This window comes from Setaria italica, chromosome III (assembly GCF_000263155.2).
Source record: "Setaria italica strain Yugu1 chromosome III, Setaria_italica_v2.0, whole genome shotgun sequence".
Taxonomy (NCBI): domain Eukaryota; kingdom Viridiplantae; phylum Streptophyta; class Magnoliopsida; order Poales; family Poaceae; genus Setaria; species Setaria italica.
The window spans coordinates 26,882,883-26,892,473 of NC_028452.1; the positions used below are offsets into that span (position 1 = coordinate 26,882,883).

The window sequence follows — 9,591 nt, forward strand, 5'->3', positions numbered from 1 at the left end:
TCTTGGCTCTTCCCGGTGGATGCTGACCGCACCCTACCCGACGCATAGCAATATTAACCTTAATTGAGTATTGGTATATAATTTGGTCCGCGGTGAACCCCAAAGAAAGGTAATGGACCCAAAACTGCACTTTTAAAGGTAGTGGACCTATATGACACAGAGGAAAAAGATAATGGACCCAAAAATACACTTTTAAAGGTAATGGACCTATATGACCCAGAGGAAAAAGGTAATGGACCTGTGGTGTATTTTGCTCAAAAATCAAAATGCAAGGTAGTAGAACATACCCAGAAACTCAAAAGGTAGTAGGACATATTCCCTCTGTTCCAAATTGACCATCGCCGTTGGTGTGCGTGCCTCAAGTTTGACTCGATTTTTAGAAAATACGTGCAACATTTGTATCTCTAAATAAATTTATTAAAAAACTAGATTCAAAGATCTTTCTAATGATACTAATTATGTATTACAAAATATTAATATTTTTTAATATATAATTGCCGGGCAGTTGTTTCTCGGGAAGCGCAAGAGTAGACATTTTGGAACGGAGGGAGTACCCAGAAACGCCCAGTTGGCATTACCCTCCGCACAAACCAACAGAATCCTATTAATGAGTTGAACCAAAAGACAATGCTGTTACAGATATTACAGTTGAGGAAAAAGCAACAGATAAGCATCATTGAGGATCGCATACCACTCGCACTGTAAGAAATGAGATACCAGTGTCAGCTAACTCATCTTCATACAAGATAACCTACAAACATCCTGGTAGGGACAGGCCACTATCCAGATAAATTTTGAACCATTTGTTCCATTTCCATAACTCCTCGTACAAAAGAATTGGCTCTTTTGCTGAAAGGGCAATCCGATCATTAGTATCCTCCCAATACAAAGTGCTGCATCCATCTAAACTTGTTTGTGTCTGGACAAGAATTTTTTTTTGGATGAAACTGGAGGGGTTGGCACCCCTACAGAAGATTTATTGAATTAAAAGAGTACTGAAAGAAACTAAAACAGGAGTGTACAGGAGCTACAAGATTCAGGAAACAAAAAAAGGAGGAGGAAAAAATGAGGTCTAAAACTGAAAGCAGCCTGGCTAAACTAGACTTGTTATCCGTTGATTAAACCTTGGTAAAAACTTTCTCTTGATTCTCAGCAATAAATACTGAAGCTCTGATCTGAAACACTCCTTGACCGACTGAAGACTTGGCCTTTGTTGACGAAAAATCATGTCATTTCTTATCCTCCAGATTGACCAGCACATCAAGATGATTATCTCCATGAAAAAAGGAACCTGTAGCTGATCCTTGAAATTCTGTAGGTTTAAAAAAGGATCCAGATTTTGGTCGATTTGCAGATTAATCCACCCCCAACACTGAATGGCAAATGGGCATTCAAGGAAGAGATGATTCAGAGACTCTTCAGTGGAGCTGTTACACAAAATGCAGTTGTAGTTTTGAAGGGCCATATGCTTTCTTCTCAGTAATTCTCTGGTGCTTAGTCTATCTTTTATCAGTAACAAAAAAAGACTTTGTGTTTGTTTTGGCAGGAGCAATGCCAGAGCCACTTGTGGACCGGATGAAGTTCTAGGTGACCACTGAATTGTTGATATGCTTTCTTCACTGAAAAGTTTGCTGAACCCCAAATATAAACCCATCTTTCTGGTGAGTCAATTAACTGAATTCCCTCGAAAAGCGGTTGTAACTGAATCATTTATGCATGAACTTGCTGGGAAAGGAGGAGACCACCGTGGCCACCTCACAGTCGGGCGTGGACATCAACGCTGCGGCCAGCAGACGCTCGGAGGCTGCTGGGCCGGGTGCCGGCGCCCCGGCCGCTCGCGGAGAGGCCACGCCACCACCACCGTCGCCTGTGGGGCCCGCCGCTGCCCCTGCAGCGCAGACGTCACCACACACGCCCGCTCCGATCGCTTGGGGCTGTGGCCGTCGAGGCGGGCTCCCCGCTGCCCCGCAGGGGAGCCAGGCCCGGCGCGGCCCCCTCGCCTACGCCGACGGACGCCGCCGCTGTGGCTGGGGCCACGACGGAGGAGCTGCAACCGTCCGCGTCGCCGCTGTCGGTGGACCTTGCCTCGTCGGCCCCCGACGCTAGCCCTGCCGGAACCGCCGCGGACGTCGTTGAGTACGGCGCGCTGAGGCCCTCCGCGCCACCTCCGCCAACGCCGCCAATGTCTCCGCGGGCTGCCTCTGCGGCACCGCTGCCGCCGTCGCCGCCTGCAGGGGCTGCCGCAGAGGACGTGGAGGTGGTCGTCATTGCATCCGCCCCCAGCTCATCGCCCTCCTCCTCATCCCCTGGAGATGGCTTGTTGGGCGCCGCTGTCGCCTCTGGGGCCGCCACGGCCGGGCCTCCTCTGCGGACCGCCGCCACGGCCACTGCTGCAGCCCGGTCATTGGAGGAGCTCGTCATCGTCACCGTCGAGGACGCCTCCGACGACGAAGATCCCAGCTTGGCCTTCTTCCCCTCCTCCACCGGAAGGCCCAAACACAAGCGCTGGTGCGAGACTTCCTCGGACGACGACGAGGAGTACTTCCTCCAGGCCACGCGTCGCGCGGTCTCGCCTCTGGCCCCGGCCGTTGCGAGCTCCGTCGTCGGCGCTGCTGATCCTTCCATGGAGGGTACAAATGGAGGGTGGGCGCCCAGGCGCAGTCGTCAGCGCCGGCGGCGCAGGAAGAGGACCGCGGCGGGCTCATGTGACCGCCTTGGGCCGCTGCCTGAGGAGCGAGTCCCGGCGCATCAACGCCTTGGCCCGCGGCATAGGGCACCTCCGACGCCACCGCGCGCCCGTCCTACTATCGACGCCGACGGCTTCACTCTTGTTGAAAGCCGTCGGCGTGGCCGTCGCCGTGCCCCGCGTCACCCTCGTCACCGGCGGCCAGTGCCGAATTCGCTCGTCGGTCGTTGCTTCAACTGCCTGGCGGGGGGTCACATCGCCGCACAGTGCACCTCCCCGTCCCGCTGTCTCTTCTGCCTTTCCACGAGGCACCGGGCGAGGGATTGCATGCTTCACCACCGTCATCCGCCCCGACGCCCTCCCGTGGACCGCGCGCATGAGCCACCTCGGCGCTGCCTTCGCCATGGCGTCAATGCGGGCGCGGTGGGGGCCAGGAGGCTAAACTGCACACGGCCCCTATCATCATCGGACAGATTCTTTGTCCGGCCCCTTCGACCGTCGTGGGTGGCGGCCCGCGGCCCTCCTCGCACGCGCCACTCTGTGGCCCGGTCGGTGCCACGAAGGGGGCTGTGGAGGGCGCCAACGGCGTCCGTCGTCGACGCCGGCGGCACCGGAGCAAGCGGCCAAGGGGGATCAACATCGCCGTGACCCCTAACTACGTCGACAACGCCGCCACCGACCCACTAGCACTCGAGCCGTGTGAGGATGTGGGGCCTCCCATTTGGGTGGACCCGATGCTTGATGAGCTCGCTGCCTTCCTCGTCGCGCGCCCGTCTACCCCGGCCACTGCCTCTCTTCAGGCCCGGCCAGCGCTGTCGGAACCCCTGTCACCGCCACGGATGACCCGGCTCTGCTTCGCGGCCGACGAGGCGTCCGGGGAGGTTGGCGGGGACGCTGCGGCAGTGGGCTCTCCACTGGCGGCTACCCCCGCTGTTGAGGCGCTAGGGGCGATTGGTGGGGACGCGGCGGCGGATGCTGAGGCGCCGGGGGTGGATGGTGTCGTTGTCGCGGTGGTGGCCTCTGACAATGATGTCGGGGCACCGCTGCTGGCTTCCCCTGTGGCCGATCCGCCTACTGCCCCTGCGCCTGTTGCTGCCGCGCCTACAGCAGCTTCAGTGGCTGCCTTCATCGACTCCATGAGGCTGCCGTTACAGGAGCCCCTGATCAAGTCTCCGCCTCGCACTCGGACCTCAAGGGTCGTCGACGACGACTGGATCCCACGTCGTAGCGTCCGGTTGGCCGCCAAATCGGCCTTCCGCGATCCTAATCATGAGAAGCAGGCGCGGCGTGTCTTGATGAACTAGTGGGCTGGGCGACCCGAAGGCGCGGTGACTAATACACCGGACGACATGATCGCCACCAAGTTCCACGAAGCGTTCGCCAACGCACACCCGTCCTCTAGGCGGGAAGCCATGCGCGAGTTCTTCCGCTTGCGCGGTGGCCGCTGGTTGGCGAGGGTGGAAGGATTGCATGAGCCTTGAATGGCCGTGCACGTCGCTTTAGTCGCACAATAGTTCTCTCTCTTAGTACACCCTCGAAGCTCCACCGTTTAAGCCGGTGATTATTGTTAGTGTTCAACCCGTGCGGCTTATGGCAGCTCGCCTTTAGGCCAACCGGGCAGTGTAATTTTATTCCCACTTCTCTTAATGAAACACGTGCAGTGCACGCTTTCGAAAAAAAAAGAACTTGCTGGGAAAGTGGTAAGTGAAAAAGGTTGTGAATAGGAATTTGATCCATACCATCTGCCATGACAATTTCTTTCTTTTTTGCAAAGGAGAAGAGTTCTGAGAATTTATGTTTAAGAAGGTCATCTTCCCAAAGGTCCCTCCAAAGATGGCAAGATTTTCCATTTTGGATTTCCACTTTTGCAATTCCTTTGAATTTATCCAGGAGCTTTACAATGTCTCGCCACCAAAAGGACTTACAGGCAACCTTCCTGATTCATTCATAGTAGCTTTCCCAAACCTTCCCGACAAGAAAATTGTACGAACAGGAACTATTTGTCAGTGGACTACACCAGTGAAAAAGTGAAAGGGCACGGGAACAAATATAAAACTTTGATATCAGATTAAATTAATTCAGCTGAGATTAGGTCCACACAGTGCCTGAATCCACAACCACAGCATCACTCCCACAGTATGGTGTCGTAAATGTATAGTCGTAAATCAAGCGTCAGAAAGCTTACTGCAAGAAAACAAGTTTAAAAAGAACCTGCGATAAGGCTTTTTTTTTAACAAACTCACAAGGTAACACGTTATATTTCCATTATCTGAAATTTTTTCCAGCTAAGACCAATATAAACACATCAAAGTGTGTAAGTGTGTACTATTGTAGTTCTCTCGAAACAATGCATGATACTAATAAGAAAATAAAATCAATTTAATTATATCCATAAAAAATCTGTATTTCTGATCAAAGCTTCGGAAATTTTAAGACAAAGAGTGGACTGCTTTGAAACATGGTGGGTGGTGCCAAGATCAACCAACATCTTTGACTACAAATGCTCAGTAGTATGAATTGAGTAAAAAAAGGAAGTGCAGTTTTTTACCTTCTGAACTTCCATTTTGCTGCAGCAGGAACCTCAAGAGGTGGCGGTGCCTCTTTCTTCTATGCCTTGAGTGCATCAAGCGCATTAAAAAAATACAATTTGATGCCAGTTTGAGTATGTTGAAGGGACAAGAAACTCTCTCTAAAAATCATCTCAGGTAAATGTCCAAAAAACATCCCGGCGTGGAAGAAGACAACCGGCACGTCCTTCTCCGTAAGGATGAAGTCTAGAGTGTATTTTTTTAGCTTCACTATACACAAATTGGGGACACATACTCCCTCCGGACAAGTTTATAAGGCGCAACAGAGGAAATTGCAGATACCATGAACCACGGTTGAAAGTTTTGTACGCGATTAACTACAGCGCCGACAGAGAATAATGCGTGCACGGATTGATACAGCATTGGCCAAGTTCCCCGATTTAAATGCATGCATGCATGCACAGTACACAAATAGTACTAAATGCCAAAGCAAAACAAACAGTCAAATGCAACAAAACTGATGCACAACTAACTCCTCCAGAGCTACAGTATGACGCCTAACATAGTGGTCTTTCTGAAGAATGAGATCGCACCCAAGAAATCGGTCTTGAGAGCACGACAAAGTGTAGAACAGCAAAGGACATGATAGCCGGGCAGCTCAAACTGACAACCTTCAAAGCTCATCGTCGGGTGGCCGGCTCAGAACAACAAGGAGGACCTCAATCAATAGCTTGTAGGTTGCAAATCCATCTCCTGCGATGAATCTCCCCGGTCCTTTACGCACCTTCTTGCAGATTGAAGACCAGTCTGGGAAGTATATGTCGAAACGGTTGGGGTCATTGATCAAGATCATCGTCTCATATCGCCGAAGGAGGCCCACCAGGTGATGCTTCCAAGGTGGGAACCGGCAGGCTTCAGGTAAGACCATGATGTACACTCCTAGGGCCAACCTCTTCGCCATGTCATTAGCAAGTGGATTGTTCAGGGTCTGCAGCGCATAGTACATTGGCGGCATCCCGATGGACACACCATACATCTCCTGATTGTAGCCTCCACTGAAGTTCAGGTATTGCCATGCGTTGGCGTTGGCTGGATCACCCGCTCCGCTGCCGACCAAGTAAGCGTCATCATACAACTTCCAGACACCCCCATCAGCATTATCCTCATAGCCCACGAGATAAAGGTCACGCAGACTGAAAGCCATCAGTACTGGAGCAACTGCTGGCCAGTCCGCAGCGGCCTCACAAGCACAGTGAAGAAGTTGGCTTCCGCTATCAGTTGCATTCGGTAGGTTTTGTTGTCATGATTGATGACCAGAAGTGGCGCATTGGTGGCAAGTAGGTCCATCACATCTTTGATTAGTTTCTTCAACGAGCGTGCCATTTTGACCGGGTTGTTGTTCAGCTTCAGAGTGAAACTACGAGCCTGGAACATGAAAATTTAGTGCCTCTTTCTTTCATGCCTTGAGTGCATCAAGCGCATTAAAAAAATACAATTTGATGCCAGTTTGAGTATGTTGAAGGGACAAGAAACTCTCTTTAAAAACCATCTCAGGTAAATGTCCAAAAACCATCCCGACGTGGAAGAAGACGACCGGCACGTCCTTCTCCGTAAGGATGAAGTCTAGAGTGTATGTTTTTTAGCTTCACTATACCCAAATTGGGGACACATACTCCCTCCGGACAGGTTTATAAGGCGCAACAGAGGAAATTGCAGATACCATGAACCACAGTTGAAAGTTTTGTACGCGATTAACTACAGGGCCGACAGAGAATAATGCGTGCACGGATTGATACAGCATTGGCCAAGTTCCCCGATTTAAATGCATGCATGCATGCACAGTACACAAATAGTACTAAATGCGAAAGCAAAACAAACAGTCAAATGCAACAAAACTGATGCACAACTAACTCCTCCAGAGCTACAGTATGACGCCTAACCTAGCGGTCTTTCTGAAGAATGAGATCACACCCAAGAAAATCGGTCTAGAGAGCACGACAAAGTGTAGAACAGCGAAGGACATGATAGCCGGGCAGCTCAAACTGACAACCTTCAAAGCTCATCGTCGGGTGGCCGGCTCAGAACAACAAGGAGGACCTCAATCAATTGCTTGTAGTTTGCAAATCCATCTCCTGCGATGAATCTCCCCGGTCCTTTACGCACCCTCTTGCAGATTGAAGATCAGTCTGGGAAGTATATGTCGAAACGGTTGGGGTCATTGATCAAGATCATCGTCTCATACCGCCGAAGGAGGCCCACTAGGTGACGCTTCGAAGGTGGGAACCGGCAGGCTTCAGGTAAGACCATGATGTAGACTCCTAGGGCCAACCTCTTCGCCATGTCATTAGCAAGTGGATTGTTCAGGGTCTGCAGCGCATAGTACATTGGCAACATCCTGATGGACACACCATACATCTCCTGATTGTAGCCTCCACTGAAGTTCAGGTATTGCCATGCGTTGGCGTTGGCTGGATCATCCGCTCCGCTGCCGACCAAGTAAGCATCATCATACAACTTCCAGACACCCCCATCAGCATTATCCTCATAGCCCACGAGAAAAAGGTCACGCAGACTGAAAGCCATCAGTACTGGAGCAACTGCTGGCCAGTCCGCAGCGGCCTCACAAGCACAGTGAAGAAGCCGGCTTCCGCTGTCAGTTGCATTCGGTAGGTTTTGTTGTCATGATTGATGACCAGAAGTGGCGCATTGGTGGCAAGTAGGTCCATCACATCTTTGATTAGTTTCTTCAACGAGCGTGCCATTTTGACCGGGTTGTTGTTCAGCTTCATTGTGAACCTACGAGCCTGGAACATGAAAATTCAGTGCCTCTTTCTTCCATGCCTTGAGTGCATCAAGCGCATTAAAAAAAATGCAATTTGATGCCAGTTTGAGTATGTTGAAGGGACAAGAAACTCTCTCTAAAATCCATCTCAGGTAAATGTCCAAAAACCATCCTGGCGTGGAAGAAGACGACCGGCACGTCCTTCTCCGTAAGGATGAAGTCTAGAGTGTATTTTTTTAGCTTCACTATACCCAAATTGGGGACACATACTCCCTCCAAACAGGTTTATAAGGCGCAACAGAGGAAATTGCAGATACCATGAACCACGGTTGAAAGTTTTGTACGCGATTAACTACAACGCCGACAGAGAATAATGCGTGCACGGATTGATACAGGATTGGCCAAGTTCCGCGATTTAAATGCATGCATGCATGCAGAGTACACAAATAGTACTAAATGCGAAAGCAAAACAAACAGTCAAATGCAACAAAACTGATGCACAACTAACTCCTTCAGAGCTACAGTATGACGCCTAACATAGTGGTCTTTCTGAAGAATGAGATCGCACCCAAGAAATCGGTCTAGAGAGCACGACAAAGTGTAGAATAGCGAAGGACATGATAGCCAGGCAGCTCAAACTAACAACCTTCAAAGCTCATCGTCGGGTGGCCGGCTCAGAACAACAAGGAGGACCTCAATCAATAGCTTGTAGGTTGCAAATCCATCTCCTGCGATGAATCTCCCTGGTCCTTTACGCACCCTCTTGCAGATTGAAGACCAGTCTGGGAAGTATATGTCGAAACGGTTGGGGTCATTGATCAAGATCATCGTCTCATACCGCCGAAGGTGGCCCACCAGGTGACGCTTCGAAGGTGGGAACTGGCAGGCTTCAGGTAAGACCATGATGTAGACTCCTAGGGCCAACCTCTTCGCCATGTCATTAGCAAGTGGATTGTTCAGGGTCTGCAGCGCGTAGTACATTGGCGGCATCCCAATGGACACACCATACATCTCCTGATTGTAGCCTCCACTGAAGTTCAGGTATTGCCATGCGTTGGCGTTGGCTGGATCATCCGCTTCGCTGCCGACCAAGTAAGCATCATCATATAGCTTCCACACACCCTCATCAGCGTTATCCTCATAGCCCACGATATAAAGGTCACGCAGACTGAAAGCCATCAGTACTGGAGCAACTGCTGGCCAATCCGCAGGCGGCCTCACAAGCACAGTGAAGAAGCCGGCTTCCGCTGTCAGTTGCATTCGGTAGGTTTTGTTGTCATGATTGATGACTAGAAGTGGCGCATTGGTGGCAAGTAGGTCCATCACATCTTTGATTAGTTTCTTCAACGAGCGTGCCATTTTGACCGGGTTGTTGTTCAGCTTCAGAGTGAACCTACGAGCCTGGAACATGAAAATTCAGTAACTAAAGATGTCAAGCACAGGGTTTTTCTACAATTCTCGGTCTAGACAAGCAAGGAGTTGCTACTAGGCAGTTGTAAATTATGCAATGTAAAGACAAAGCTTTCATATTGTACTCCAATTCGGATAGACAAGCAAGGAGTTGCTTATAGGCAGTGGTAAATTATGCAATGTAA

The 9,591-nt window shown here is 50.5% G+C and overlaps 1 pseudogene; it reads right to left on the reverse strand.

The window, feature by feature from the left end:
* LOC111256755 overlaps nt 1-5,410 on the reverse strand; it is an 8,087-nt pseudogene extending 2,677 nt beyond the window's left edge.
* Between the last annotated feature and the right edge of the window lie 4,181 nt (nt 5,411-9,591).